The following is a 15,926-nucleotide window of genomic DNA, read 5'->3' on the forward strand; positions in this document are numbered from 1 at the left end:
ATGTCTTTACCCCACGATCCTCCTAGACCTAGAGCGTCCTTCTCACTCTCCAGCCTGTCTGTTCTATTCCTCTCCATCGTACCTACCACCATGAAGTGCTCTGGAGATTTACTCGCTTACCCTCCTCATTGTCTGTCTGTCTGTCTGTCTGCTACCACCAGATGTCCTTCTCACAGAGGGTGAGGACTTGGACCCTTGGTTACAGCTATGTCCCAGAGCCTAGAACTAGGCCTCATAAAATAAAAGCTCAGCAAATGCATGTTTTCTGTACCCCTAGGCTCTGCCTCAGTTTCCCTTGCCATGGACCTGGGACCCTGGGAGGTCTCTCGCCAGACCTGTCCCCACGGAGGCTGAATGTCTCATGCAGGGACATGAGCTCCAGGAATACCCAGCCTGGGTTCGGGTCAGCCCTGCACCACTTCCGTGGTGTGAAGTTGTCCTCATAGTTTAAGAAATTTAAAAGTCATTTTAAAGCCAGAGGGCGGGGCATAAACGAGGGTGTTCTAAATGTTTCCATGTGACAGAACGACACCCACCCAGGACACAGGAGAACACGCCACGTCACGGAGCACTCACAAGACTGATGGGGCGCAGCCTCAGTAGTGCTCAACGTCAGCTCAACATTGATTGAATTGGCATGTTACATGAAAATAATTAGCTTAGAAATAACTGAAACTGATGTGAACTTGCACATTAACTGACAGTGCCCAGGAGATGCAGGTGCACGCTGGAGGGTCACTCTCCCGTGCTCGGTCCTGTCACATGGTCGTCTCTTTCGGAGGGAATGTCCAAAGTCTGGTCCAAAACATAAAAGAGTCTAAAACCTCAATGCTGGGTGGGCTTCTAACTCCCACTGGGGTCCCCTTGGGCAGTGCAGAGGGACATCTGGCCCGGCACCTGCCTCGCCTGCCCCCCTCCGCCCGGTCCTGTCCCGGGCCCAGCGGGAGTGAGGCTCTTTGAGACCAGTGAGCACGAGTCAGAGCTTTATATTCAGTTTAAGGCAACACGCAGGGGCTCATGCTCACCCACAAAACCCTGTAGCTGCTCTAGAGGATCCTCTGAGTAACCCCATTTTACAGGGGGGAAACTGAGGCACAGAGCCATTTGCCCAGGTTCATGCAGCTTGGAACTGGCAGACCTGAGGTCTGAACCCAGACCCCTCCGAGCTCAGGGGCTCCTCTCGGCCCTCTTCTCACTCGTATCTTCTGAAGGACCAGCCCTATGGAGATGTGCCAGCCGGGAACACGTAGGGTGTCATCTATGCCCATCTTAGGTGGTTCCCAAACCACTCCACCCAGCTGAGATCCAGGTGTGCCAGGTAAACAGAGGCAGCATGGGGCAGCGGGTAAGAGCTGAGTTCTGGGGTCCACCAGGCCCGTTTCTGGGTAAGCCATTGGCCCAGAGAACTTTGTTTTGCTGGCTAAAGGAGTGGCGGCCATAGTTTCCTCTCCCGCAAAGACTGGGCACTGTGTGCGAGGTTGTGCTAGGCTGAACGTCTGTCCCTGATTCTTCACTTCCCTTCTTGGCTGCCTGCCAGGACCCTAACGGCCCCTGTGAATCCGTTCTCCCTAGAAGACACCTTCAACCACTGAGAAGACATGGCAGGGACCCCGGAGAATATGAGAAACAGCAGGAGAGAGGGGGCTTTGGAGTCACAGACCTGGCTTCAAGCCCCACTTCTGTCACTTTCCAGCTGGGCAACCAAGGGTTGGTCACCGAACCTCTCTGAGCCTCAGTTTCCTCCTGCCAGAGAGCAGCTACCTGCCACGTCTATGGAACACCTGCGAGAGCTTCGCCGCGTACTGGCCTGTGGTCAGCATTTCCACCTGTGAGAGCCGTTTGTGTCATCTCGTCCCCTGTATTAACCAGGTAAGGAAACTGAGGCTGGCAGGTGACTGGCTTTCCCAAAGCAACATGGTGAGCAACATGGTTGGGACCAACAGCCTGACTCCAAGACCAGTGTTCCCACCCACCTTCGGAGCCCGTTCCTTTGCACCCTGGCTAAGTGGAAACGCAGGCTTCTCCTCCGAGCTCTCGACCTGGGCCTCACGTGGCCACAAGAGGGTGCCTTTGGAATTGCTCCGGGTTTCCAGAGTTTCTGGATCAAAAGAGATTCTCAGTCTGTGTGCCCCAACCAACGCTCAAGGCCTCCCCGACCCGCAGCCCACGCTCCTGCCCCTACTGGATTCTGATGAGAACCACCCCCCTTGGAGGTATTCCAGACCCTGCACTTTCTCCTCCCCTGCCTCCACACTCGACTCCCCACCCCAGGATTGTCTAGTCTCCTTTACCTAAGTGGACTTGGGATCCTCAGAGACCCTGGGTTGGTTTTGCCAAGCAGGGATTTCCCAGTTGGCTTCACAATTACTGTCGTGTTGTTTGATTGCCTCTTTGCATCCGGCCGCACTCCCATCCATCTACTCACACCTGCTCAGCACTGGCCGGAGCCACCAACAAGAATGGGCCAGGCCAGGGGGGGGTGGAGGAGGGCCGAGGGGAGGGGATCCAGCCACATGGTCCTGCCTTAGAATTTTCTAAAAGTTTCATGATGCCCAGGGTTATCAAGGATGTAGAGAAATAGACACAATGTGCTTTGTCGATGTGCGTGGGAATTGGTATGGACTTCCTGCAAGGTATTTGGCAGGGTCTATTGCAATATGAAATGGGTCTGCCCTCGGACCCAGAGCACAAGGATGTGGGCATGAGGATGCCTGCAGGCATGCTGTTTGCCACGGTAAAAAACAAGCGAACAAATAAAAACAAACAAACAAACAAAACAAACCACCTGCACCAGATCTGGAATGTATACAATGTGGTAGTGCTGGAGTGTGGCATGTCCTACAGCCATTAAAGAGAACCACATCCACCTATAGGTACTGACCTGGAGGGGGCTCCGATGGGTCTGCCCACGAAAAAAAATGAAGCACAGAACAATGTGTATAGTCTGACCCCATTTATGTTTAAAAAGTAAAAAGGAAGGAAGGAAGGAAAGAGAAAGAGAAGAGAGAGCGGGAGAAGGAGGGAGGGAGGGGAGGAGGCAGGGTGGAAGAAAGGAAAGAGAGAGAGAGAGAGAGAGAGAGAGAGAGAAAGTAAAAAAGGGAAAGAAAGAAAAGGTGAAGTGAAGTAGCCCCGACCAGTGAGCTCAGTCGGTTAAGTGCGTCATCCTGAAACAACAAGGTTGTGGGTTCGATCCCCTGTCAGGGCACACACGGGAAGTAGCCAATGAATGCACGACTGAGTGGAAGAACAAATGCTTCCTTTCTCCCTACCCCCTCTCTTCCTATGTCTGATCTATAAAAATCAATACAAATTAAGCCCTGGCCGGATAGCTCAGTTGGTTGGAGCGCCGTCCTAGAGGGCGAAGGTTGCCAGTTCAAGTCCCCGCTCAGGGCAAATAGAGGAGCAGCTCTGTGTTCCTCTTTCTTTCTCTCTCTGCCTCTCTAAAAAATGAATAAATAAAAATTAAATTAAAAAAAAAAACCCAAAAAGGAAAAAACAAAGAAAAGGTGAAATAAAAGGGAATGCCTTGGGAAAGTTTGGGAGGAATGGACCCCGAAGTGACAAGTGGTGGTTTGTGACAGGATGTTAGAGGGGAGAGGATTACAGGAGTTCCAATATTCCATTTATAAAGTTTTATACAGGTTGCTTGAATTTTTTTCAATGAGTACATATCTATATATAATGCTTTTGTCCCAAGAATATATACAGTTTTCCCCAGGACACCCACCTTCGAGTAGTCCTTCTCAGAAACTCTAAAATAAATTCATCTATTCAACAAACATTCCTCAGCAGAGCCCATGTGCTGGGTGCTGAGGACAGGAGAGATGTGGTCCCCTCGGGGAAAGGCGTGTGGACAGATAAGGCGTGTGGACAGCAGGAAAAAAGAGTGAGGGGTGTTCACAGGGTCCGTGGGGCTGGAAGCAGGTGCGATCGATTTACCTAGGTGAAGTAAGGGAGGCTTCCTGGAAGAAGTAGTTCTTAGTAGCCTTAGAGATGATTGGGGGTGTGTCAGATGGACTGGTGGGAGGACACTGGGAGTCTCACGGAAGAGAAACATCCCAGGTGGGCAGATGTGGAGGTCTAGTGCATTTGAGGGCCACAGTGGGAGGTGATGGATGACAGGACACAAGAACGGGTGGTAGGGATGAGGGCGGATATGGGGTTCACCTCTCTACTCCTAGCTGTCACTCTGACGTGCAGGGACTCAGCCAACTGCCAGCAGAGGGCACTTGAACCTCTTCAAACTGCAGAATGGAGTCGCTGGAGGAGCTGGTTAGAAAGCTTTCTGTGACCTGGACACTCAGGGCCCCGTGCAGGCAGGCTGGAAGACACAGGTCACCAGGCACGAGCGAGACCCCGACACCGACGACGAGGACACAGTGAGAAGAGGAGGGTGAGAGGCACAACGACGAGGACACAGTGAGAAGAGGAGGGTGAGGCACGGGGCGCAGGCTCCCGCAGCGTGGGCCGGGACTTCAGACAGTCCCGTGCACAGTGACTCTGTGCGCCATGTCGCTTGCCTTTCCAAATGCGTGTGTCTGAGTGGAAAAAGAGTGGGCTTCATGCAGAATATGGGTCAGTGGTGGCACAGGAGGCTTGTGGCCCCAGGAAATGAAGAGCTGCAGTGGAGGACAGCAGGGACAGAGGTACCCTGAGAGCCGGTGGCTTCAAACAACAGAAATTTCTGCCTTCACCCTCCGGAGGCCAGGACTCTGAAACCAAGGTGCCAGCAGGGCCCTGCTCCCTCCGAGAGCTCTGGGAGGGGACGCCCTCCTGACCTCCTCCTGGCTCGGGGGCTTTTGCAGTCCTTGGTATTTTTGGCTCGTGACTGCTTCACTCTGGTCTCTGCCTCTGTTGTCACCTGGCCTTCTCTGTCTGTGCATCTTCTGTGTCTCTGTATCCAAGTCTCTTTCTCTTTTCTCTTATAAGGACACCAGTATTGGATTAAGGGCCACCCTAACCCAATGTGACCTCATTAACTTGATTACATCTGCAAAGACCCTGTTCCCAAATAAGGTCACATTTACAGGTATTGGGATTAGAACTTCAGCACATCTTTTCAAGAGACACAATTCAACCCACTACACAAGCCACTGAATCTTCTCACTCCAGATTTCAGACTCCGGAGGGGTGCTGGGCAGCACAGCCTTGCTAGAGATCCCCAATTCTGCCACAGGGAGCCACGGTGGGTCTCCATGGAGAGGCCTACTGGGTGAACCTGATTCTAGGGAGTGAGCATCCTGTCCCTGGAGGTGTGCAAGCCAACTGCGGTTTGAAAGTTGCTCAATCAGAGAAGAGCTTCATTCACACTTGTTAACAGATGTTTTCCTAGTACTACCGGGCTACGTGCCAAGAACAGAGGCGATCACGGTCTTGAGGGGAGATGAACAACAGGAATTGCCTCATAATGTGAGAAGGGCAATAATGGAGGTGGGTGAGCACACACGGAGAGCACAAAGCCGGATGCGCAGGAGAGAGGATGGTCGGGGAAGGCTTTCCGGGTGGGTAGAGAGAACGCGTAAGGCCAGGGAGCTCGGAGAGGGGGCTGGGTAGCAGCAGCAGACACAGGTGGGTGTGGTCATCGCTCAGGGTCAGACACGAAAGCCCAGGGAGCGATGGGCCATGAGGGAAGGAGCAAGAGAGGGAAGGATGGAAGGGGAGAGAAAGGAGAGGGGGAGGGAGGGAGAGAGGGAGGGAGGGAGGGGGGAGGGAAAGAATGATCTAAAGACAGGTCAACAAGCATAGAGTTCAGGGTAGACTGAGCAACCAAAGTGCCACACGATATAAATAAAACACAAGATGATGCCATGTGTTTTCTATGAATTCATAATTGTATGTAAATATACTTTAACTGGGCTCAAAGGACACACCACAAGCTGATGACAGTGGTTTCAGCTGGGGGGATGTCGCTGGAATAAAGGGGTGCTCAAGGAGGCCTTCCTACACATCACATTCTAATGTTTGAAGGAGACTAGACACCTATACTTTTTGTTTTGCTTCTTTAATACACACGAAACGAGACGGCTGGGAGCAAATGTGCTGTAATAGCAGCAGTGGGCAATTCTGGGTGGCGGCTGTTTAAACTTTACGCTTGAAAAGAGCATGAATCATTTTTAATCTACAAAAAGAGCAAGTTAGAGAGAGAAGAGTGGTTTTTCATGTCGCATATTAATAGTGGGCCCATACGATGTTGTCATTTTCCAATCAGGATTTTTCCATTTGTCAAATCTCCCCGGATTAAAATGAGGCAAAGGGCTTCGGACCAGAGCCCAGAGGGCCCCGCCTTTGGGGATGGGCAGGGACCAGAGCCCAGAGGGCCCCACCTTTGGGGATGGGCAGGGGCCAGAGCCCAGAGGGCCCCGCCTTTGGGGATGGGCAGAATTCAGAGCGAGGCATCTTCTTTGCCTCCTGGGATCTGGATGGTGCCACTGTGGGCACGGTAAAGGGGAGGGGAAGGTAGGGGAGAGGTGAGAGAGCGTCAGGAGAAGGAGAGAGCTTGCGGGCATGAGTAAGAGAATCAGAGTGGGAGAGAGGGAGGGAGGGGGAGAAAGGGGCGACTCCCATGGGAGCCTCCCCATCTCCTGCAGGGAGGAGGCTGGCCTTGAACCCCAAACCCCGCAGGCAGGGCCTTGCTGGCGATAAACCACCCAGGTTACACATGGGAACAGCTTTTTCCTGCTCAAGGCTTTTAAGAAGAAGAAAAAGTCCCTCTTTGCCCGTGGGTTTATCTCACTCCTGGGAATTCTCTGGGATGGAGAAAGGACCCAAGTGTCTGCCGTGAGAAACGGAAGGAGAAGGAAAGCCCGGTGGGCTGGAAAGTGTCCGAGTCGCAGGACACGGCTGCGGTGCCTGTTATTAATGTGGACCTAACGACATTAGGCCGGCTGATTCGGTCGGCAGCCCTGGGCCCGGCCACCCTCATGCTGGAGTGACAGCCTCATTTTTCCAATTAGGCTTTAATTTGAACATCTCTGAGAAGTGCCTGGTGAACGCGGGGGTCCAGGAGGGAGCCGGGTCCCAGTCCGTCTTTTTCTTTCCCCGTGAAGTGGAGGAGGTGCGTTTCCAAACTCGAGGCACCTGGCTCCTTGCTCCAAATCCTGAAACTCAGTCTTGGAAATGGATTATTTTAGCCCTATCATCTGTGATCAGTTGTCCCCACTCATAACATAGATTTTTAGAGCCGAGAGGGTTCCCTAGAGATCTAACAGCCTCTTCACTGACAAGCGGGGAAACTGAGGCTCAGAGGAGTCCTTGCTTTGCTTGGATCCCAGCCAGGACCCCTCGGAGACTCTAGAATTCTAAATCTGAATCAAACGGAGCAAACGCCTCAAGTGGGCACGGGTGCCTCCGTGGGACCACCCTGTCATCATAACAGGTGGAGGGGCCTTCGCCGTGCAGTGGCGCACAAGTTGGAGAACCCATGCCTGGGGCAGGTCAGCCCACACTGATGGCTTGCTGGGTACCCGTCTGCAGTTCCCAGAGCTGCCACCAGGTGGCCCTGGGCATTGCCAATCCCAGCTTCAGGGTTCAAACAGCCTGGCTCCCCACGGCCAGCCCAACGCTGAAACTTCAGGTCTGAAATTTTCAGAAGGTGCAGGAGCACAGGGCTGGAGGGAGAGGCCTACGTGTGTCCTGAGCTGGTCACCTCTTACCTCTGAAGCTCTCTCATTCACCTGAGAACAGGTGTGTTATGATGATGATAATGATGAGAAGCCCCTGGGAATGGTGGCCCAGAAGTTCCCAAATGCCAGACCCCAAGTCAGACGCCCCGGCAGCCTGTAAAGCACAGCCCGGGGCACAGTCCGGGGCCAGAGTCAGATGTAGACCGTCTCGAGCAGGCGAATTCATCGTGAGGCCCCTTCCTCTTCTCAGGAAAGCAAGGGGGATGTAACTATGCCTGCCATTTCAAGACAGAATACTCACAGGGGACAAGCGTCATCCTGACCCTCGGCCCTGGCCCACGGCTCCCCCCAGCACAGCAACGGAGCTGTCTTCCCAACACGACCCCCCGAGCACCTGGAAGGTGGGACCTCGCAGAGGGACGCAGCACACGTGGGCTGCCGTCGTCTGCTGTGAGCACGCGGCCAGGCGGCTTTTGCCAGCGGCGGCCCCCAGCCCAGTGCTTGCCGGGGATGGACTCCACAAATAAAAGCAGATTCAGCTAATTCCTATACAAACATCATTCACTCATGTGGCAGGCTTTCTAGAATGTTCTGGGATAGCGTTACCGTGACCAGGCAGAGAACCGGGTCCAACCCATGGGTGTGTGTCCTTCTAAGATTGCCTTGGAGCAGTGGAAAAGACGGACTTGTTGTGCTTCGGGCATTACAGTCACACCAGGCGGGGGTAAGGAATAACTCTGGGGGAACGGGCGTCGGAGCTGGGCCTTCCAGGGTGAGGAACGGGCATCGGAGCTGGGCCTTCCAGGGTGAGGGACGGGCGTCGGAGCTGGGCCTTCCAGGGTGAGGGACGGGCGTCGGAGCTGGGCCTTCCAGGGTGAGGGACGGGCGTCGGAGCTGGGCCTTCCAGGGTGAGGAACGGGCATCGGAGCTGGGCCTTCCAGGGTGAGGGACGGGCGTCGGAGCTGGGCCTTCCAGGGTGAGGAACGGGCATCGGAGCTGGGCCTTCCAGGGCGAGGAAAGGGCATCGGAGCTGGGCCTTCCAGGGTGAGGAAAGGGCATCGGAGCTGGGCCTTCCAGGGTGAGGGACGGGCATCGGAGCTGGACCTTCCAGGGTGAGGGACGGGCGTCGGAGCTGGGCCTTCCAGGGTGAGGAACGGGCATCGGAGCTGGGCCTTCCAGGGTGAGGAAGGGTAAGGGAGAAGGAGATGGGGGGTGCTCCGGGAAGCGAGAGTGCATGTGGAAAGAGACAGCTCTGCACAAGCCTGATGAGAGCTGCCGAGATTGGGATGGGCTAGAGAGAAGGGGGCGGACTGGGCCATGGGGCGGAGAGTTCCGTAGGGGCGGGCTCAGGAAGGGCCGCCTAAGCCATGCTCTGTTCAGATTTTCCACCCAAGTCCACAAGGACCTTTGAAGGCTTTCCAGAGCCACAAGTGCAGGGCTGGGGGACAAGGTGGCCAGACGCTGCCCATTGCCACCACCTGGGGCGAAGCTGGGGCCAAAGCAGAGGAATCAACCGTAGCGACAGGAGATAAAAGATACTTACGTTGTGGGATCTATGGGACAGAGGTCCACGGCAGGAACAAGCGGACCAAGGACCACAGAGCCGCCAGACCAGCTGGTACGGCGGGAGGATGGGGCAGGGAGCAGGGGCCGACAGCTGGAGGCATCTGGGCGTGAGGAGCCCCCCAGGTTTGTGTTTTGGTGATTGGAGCCCCAGAAAGGCCCCTTCGGGAGATGAGCCTGGAGACGCAGGGAGGAGAGAGGGTTGGCCAGAGGAGCTGGAGAAATGGAGGCTGTCAGCATCCTGGGAAACTCCCTCTGCAGAACGGACGGATGGAAGGGGAGAGGCCGGGCTTGCCTCCAGGAGGACAGGGTAACAGGTGACACCAAGGGCAGGTTCACGGAAACTTCCAGGGCCACAGAGGGGCCCGGGCCCGTCACCATGTGCTGGTGCACAAATCCTTTCTCCTCTCTCAGCCTCAGTAATGTTTGTAGAAAATAAGGGTGGATGAGGAAGCCTCCCAGGTGCCTTCCAGTGTGGACCTTCCTAGTTGTGTACCAGGGGTATAGCTCCTCTCCTTAAGGAAGACACCAGCTGTCCAGGACGATGGGGACATCTACACTGCATGGGGCCTCTTCTGGGCGTGCCCTTAGCAGGAGGGTCCACTCACGCACACTCCAGCCGGAGCTGCTGCGGACCGTGGCACGGCCGTCTGTCTCTTTTCACGGACCGGGCTGGAGCCGTGCAAAGCAGCCGCTCTGCCCAGAGCATCCTGCTGCCCGGTGGACATGCCACACGCAGAACACCTGCAGTGTCTACGTCCCAGAGCCTGGAAACTGTCCCCTGGATGTGACTGGAGAGAAAAGGAAGAGCCCCGAATAAGAAACCAGGGGCCAGACCGACTCCAGCAGCAAGGGAGCCGCACGGCCCCTCCCGGACCCTCTCTGCCAGGCCTGGGAGCCGAGACCTCTCCGTGGGCCTACACGCTGCAGGGCAGAGCCTCCGCGGGGCTCAGTGCAGCCCACGTGCTCCCGGGAGCTCCGGGGGCGCGTTTCCTGCACCAGCTGCTTCCTTCTGGCCGTGGCTGCAACCGGTGCATCAGGACGGTGTCTGCTGCCAGGACGGCATTAGAGGTCCAGGCCGAGCAGCTGGTCACGGCTGCTCGCAGCAGCACCTGACAGCTGGGTGGTTCTCGTTCAGACTGTCTTTATCTCCTTTAAAGCCCATGAGTAAAACGTCTGGATTTGCCGCTGAGGAGAGGAAGCAGGACATTCATCTGGGGGACGTGCCAGCCCACAGACAAGCTCGGTGAGATGCATTGCTTTGCAGGAACCCAGCCCGATTGCAAAGACTAATTAAAAGAATGAGTAGCGTGTCTGCCACACTTCACAGTCTACGAATCCCTGTCTTCACTCCTTAAGTCCTTCAACAAACTCCAAAGGCTAGCTCTCAGAGGCTGTGGCTCTCGGTATCGCTCACGTTGTTCAGAGCCCACCTGGCTCATAGCTCATTTGATTCTCACAGCCACCCTGTGAAGTGGGGTTTATTCTTACCCCCATTTTTGCAGAATAAGAAACTGAGGATGGGAAGATTAAGTGTCTTATCCAAGATCCCACAGCTAAAGGCCAAGCTAAGCCTGAATGCAGGGGGCAGACTCTAATTCCCAGGCTCTTCATTCCACCCCAGGTGCTGTGGCCGGGGGCCAGCAGCTCCCCTTTCTGGGCCTCGGTTTCCCTGTCTGCACCGTGAGAGGGGAACCTGATGCGCACACAGGCTTTGATCCCAAATCCGCAGGGAATTTGGCAAATGAGAGTTAGCTTCAAACAACACGTTGGCATATCTGGAGCTTTAAATCAGAAAAGACCCTGCCTGCCACACCCGTTGGGTGAGCAGGCACCCAGGCCAGGTTTCAAATACATATGACTCGCCCCTTATAAGCTATAAACACGCCGCGATCAGAGTTCCCACTGTCCGTCATCGAGCCTGTGAGCTGACGTCTGTGTCCCTGAGCCAAGTGTCAGCCTCAAAGCAGATGTTCATTCCTCCTTAGGCGGAGGGCGCTGTCCCGAGCTGGACCTGGCCACGCAGCAGACAGCACTGGGTGGGGGCAGCGACGGCCCACAGACTGTGGAGGGAAGTGCGTGGGCCTCCTCACCAGCAGGAGAGCTGAAGGCGGCCCAAGTGCAGAACTTAGGGCCAGCGGCCGTAGAGTTACGAGAAGTCCTACTGTCAGCAAAAGGGTTCCCATTTGCCCTGCTGTGTCCCTCCGGAGTGGGCCCCACCTTCCACGTTCTCTGGTGTCCCAAGAGGGTGATCGCGGGGTACATTCGGTGACTTCCTGACCTCTGCTTCTAAGTGGTTTCCCACAGCGGCAGGCAGGGGCACCGGAGAATGAGGTGAAGTGTTCATTCTTCTCGTTCTTTTCCTACCGACGACGGCAACCCCGGTCCAGCCGCCCTCTCCCCAGGATATGGGACCTGCTCCCTTGCCTTGCCCTTCAGGCCTGTGGGTGGCAGCAGCTCCCAGGGGCGGCCAGCCCCGAGACACTGTACTAGCCCTGAGACACTGTACCAGCCCTTACTGATGTCCCTCAGCCTTGCCCACATCTGTGTAAATCTCTCCTTTATTAACTCATGCCCTCTTTCACAGACGCCATGTGCTACTGATGGATACAAATTTTACTGTACGTCACAGGGTCTAGGGTCAACTTTCAGGTGAACTCTCACCTCTATGTCGCCCTGCGGAAGAGTAAACCTCTGCCACCACGATGACACAAACGAGACCCAGACATGATGACACTTCTCTTTCATTTTAAATGTTCTAGTTCCACATTTATTGAGAAGAAGAGGCTGGTTTAGACTTGTTTAGACCTAGAGCCTTTTAAAAATCATGTATCACCCTTGTGCCTATGTTAAAAAGAGAAATATAAGCCAAGTAAGTCAATGGAGGCATTCCTAAACTTCTTCAAAGCCAGAGCCCACCCTTGCCTGGGAGGGACACCTGTGTGCGTGTCTGGCCACACAGCACGGCTCGGGCTCCGGGCCACTGTGGGCACTGGGCCTTAAAAGGGGTGCCCCACTGTCACCTCAAAGGTTGTTTCCAAGCCACTGCTCACATTCTGCACATTTTCACGGAAATGTGCAGGCAATGGCAACTCAATCACGACCGTCACCTGTCAGCGTCAACTGTAAGAAGCACCTCCGTTTCAGAGATGATGAAATGTGTGTGTCACGATCGACGAAATGCGATTTTTAATTCCACTGAGCTTAGACAAGTCAGTGTGCCTCTTTGGGCCATTGTGGTTTCATTTGTAAAAAGGTACGTTGACTCAACTTGCTCTTTAGATTTGATACGACCCCAAGCAAAATCCCAGCAGGTTATTTTGTGGCTAAATGACAAACTGGTTCTGAAGTTTATTTAGAAAGATGGAAGACCCAGAATAGTCAGCACAACACTGAAGAACAAAGTCAGAGGGATGTCAGGAATGTCTATACAGTTTATATCCCAATCAAGACAGCTTGCTGTCAGTGAAAACAATAGATAAATAGGTCAAAGGAGCAGAAAGGAGAGCCTAGAAATAGACCCATACGAATATGGTCACCTGATCTTCAACAAAGGAGCAAAGTCAATGAAGAAAAGATAGGGTTTTTTTGTTTGTTTGTTTTGTTTTTTTTATTTTTTATTTTTATTTTTTTAAGATAGGTTTTTTTCTCTTAACAAATGGTGCTGGGACAACTAGACACTTACATGAGAGAGAAAAAAAAAGAATCATGGACTTAATGAAAAATACAAAATGTAAAAACATCTAGAGATAATAACAATGAACTTGGGTTTGGTGATATGATTTTAGATAGAACACCAAAAGCATGATCCATGAAAGAATAAATGGATAAATTGGACATCACTATAATGAAAAACTTCTGCTCTGTGTGTGGGGGGGGGGGGAAACAACACTGTTAAGAGAATGAAAAGACACACTACAGACTGAAAGAAAATACTTGTAAAACATATATCTGATGAAAGACCCACAAATACAATATACAAAGAACCCTTAAATTTCAACAACAAGAAAACAAACAACCCAGTTTAAAAATGGACAAAAGATCTGAACAAACGTCCCTGCAAAAAATATAAAAATACAGCAAGTAAGCATATGAAAGATGTTCACCATCATATGTCATTAGGGAAATGCAAATTGCAGTAACAGGGAGATAGCACTGCACACCTATTAGAGTGGCCAAAGCCAGAGCGCTGACGACATCACGTGCTGGGGAAGATGTGGAGAAAGAGGAGCTTGCAGGCATCGCCACTGTGGAAGACAGTTTGGGGGTTTCTTACAAAACTACACATACTCTTACTCTGTATGATCCAGCAATTGTACTCCTTGCTATTTACCCAAAGGAGTTGAAAACTTATGTCTACACAAAACCCATACACAAATGTTTATAGCAACTTTATCCCCAAGTCACTGAAACTGGAAGAAATCAAGATGTTTTTGATAAGGTGGGTGGGTAAATAAACTGCGGTACATTCATACCATGAAATGCTGTTTGATCCTAAAATGGTATGAGCTATTAAGCCACGAGACAATGTAAAGGACCCTTAAAGGCATATTGCTCTGTGAAAGGAGTCATTCTGAAAGGCTATACATTATACAGCTTCAACTATACAACATTCTGGAAAAGGAAAATGAGAGAGACCGTGGAAAGATCAATGGTTATCAGAGGTCCGGGGGAAGGAGGAGGGAGAAGTAAATGGAGTATGGGGGGTTTTCAGGGCAGTGATACTATTCTGTATGAGACTGTGATGGTGGATACATGAGCTTATGCATTTGTCAAAACCCACAGGAACACAAGGAACCTCCATGTAAACTATAGACTTTAGTTAATAATAATGTATCAAGAGTGGCTCAGCAATCCTAGCAAATGTATCACACTAATGAAAGCTGCTAACGATAGGGAAACCGGGGGAGTGAAAGGGCCATATGGGAAGTCTCCGCACTATCTTAGAGGGACGCTGAGGTTAGGTTTGACGCCCCCACTAGGCAGATGAGCATTTCAGTGGAGCAGTGCCTCAGGGTGGACAGCCCATCAGAAGGAACTCGTCCAGGGGCCCCAGGGCTTGAGAACGCTGACCCAGAGCAACAATGCCAGGGAACGGGTGGTGAGAGAGTCCCAAGGCAGTCTCCGATTTGGCATGGGAGAGGAGAAGTCTAATGTCTTTCCCTCTGAAATCCCATTCTGGTGCTGTGATTGATTCTCTGCCATCCCCTCCCCACCCACACCCTAGGCACTGTGACTTTGCTTTGGCCGCGTGACTTGCTTTCACCAACAGAACATTGTAGAAGTGACATAGGGTCAGCTCGAACCCTAGACCTCAGAGGCCTTGGGTGCGTGTACTCTCTCAGACTGCTGGCAGCACCTCAGGCCAGTGTGCTTGTCCTGGCCCACTGGAGGACAGGTGACCACACGCGGCAGAGATGAACCGCCCCGCTGAGCCCATTTCAGACCAGTCAGTCCCAGCCATCCCTCCAGAAACTCCCCAAGACTGGCATGGCTCAACCCAGCCGCCCAGCCAACCCAGAGTCTTGCAAGAAAGAATAATGGTTGTTTCAGCTCCTAAGTGTGGGTTTTTTTGTTTAAACTGCCATAGCTGACTAATTCAGGTATATTTGCTGTCTCTCATGTTCGTTTACGGGTTTTCTTTGCCTAGCTATGATTATATCAAATTGAGTAGCCAGGTATTTTTCACTTAGCTTATTATCCAAAGCATCTTTCCAAGTGAGTACGTGTTTTTATAACTCATTTTAGTAATAACCCTACACTAAATATTTATAACTAGAGGTTAGGTTAGCAAACCATGGCCTGTAGGGCAAAGGCAGCCCATTTCTGTTTTTATAAATAAAGTTCTATTGAAACACAGCCATGCCCAGGAATTTACACATTGTCTATGGCTGCTTTCAAAATACAACAGCAGATTAGTGGTTTCAACAGAGACCAGTGTGGTTCAATAAGCTGAAAATATTTACTATCTGGCTCTTTCCAGAAAATATTTGCATGTTTCAGACATGCTTTTGACCAATTCTTTCCGAAAGGCTCGTCATAGAAGAGTGCCAATCTCTCCACGTCCAGATCAGCACTGGCTGTTGGTATTTGTTTTCATCTTTGCACATTTGAAAGATGAGAAACAGCATCTTCTTGTTTCGATGTGAACTTCTTAGGGTACTCATAAGCCTGAATATTTCCCCCATTGTTTCTTTCCTGAATGACTCCTGTTGTCAGTTCTCTGCTGCTCATGTATCTACTAGAGGCTGCATTTTATGTTTTGTTTATCCATTTAGGCCAACTCTTTATGTAATTAGTATAGTAATCCGTATTGTCATACTTGTCGCAGATCCTGAAAAACTTGCAGAAGCATATCTTTCATTTATATCTTCATCATCATCATCATTATTAAATTAGCCATGAAAACAAGCTAGCCGAAATTAGAGTACCAAATGCATTCTGACTGACTTAAAGGATGCTATTGAATGGTGGATCATAAATCGTGTTGCACGGACCCTAATGTAGCAGTCAGGATTCTTTCCGTTGTAAGTGAGAGAAAGTTCAGCTCACACAGGCTTAAGGAAAGTAGAAAATCTATTCACTCAGGTAACTGTCGAGTACAGGGTTGCAGGTACATTCAGGTCCAGAAGCCCAAACTAGGTCACCAGGACCTGCTTTCTCTCTCTCTAGCTCCTGAGCCTGCTGTCCTGTTTGGCTCTGTTATTGGGAAGGCTCTTTCCCGCAGCGGCCCCCAGATCC

This window comes from Saccopteryx bilineata, chromosome 4 (assembly GCF_036850765.1).
Source record: "Saccopteryx bilineata isolate mSacBil1 chromosome 4, mSacBil1_pri_phased_curated, whole genome shotgun sequence".
Lineage (NCBI taxonomy): Eukaryota > Metazoa > Chordata > Mammalia > Chiroptera > Emballonuridae > Saccopteryx > Saccopteryx bilineata.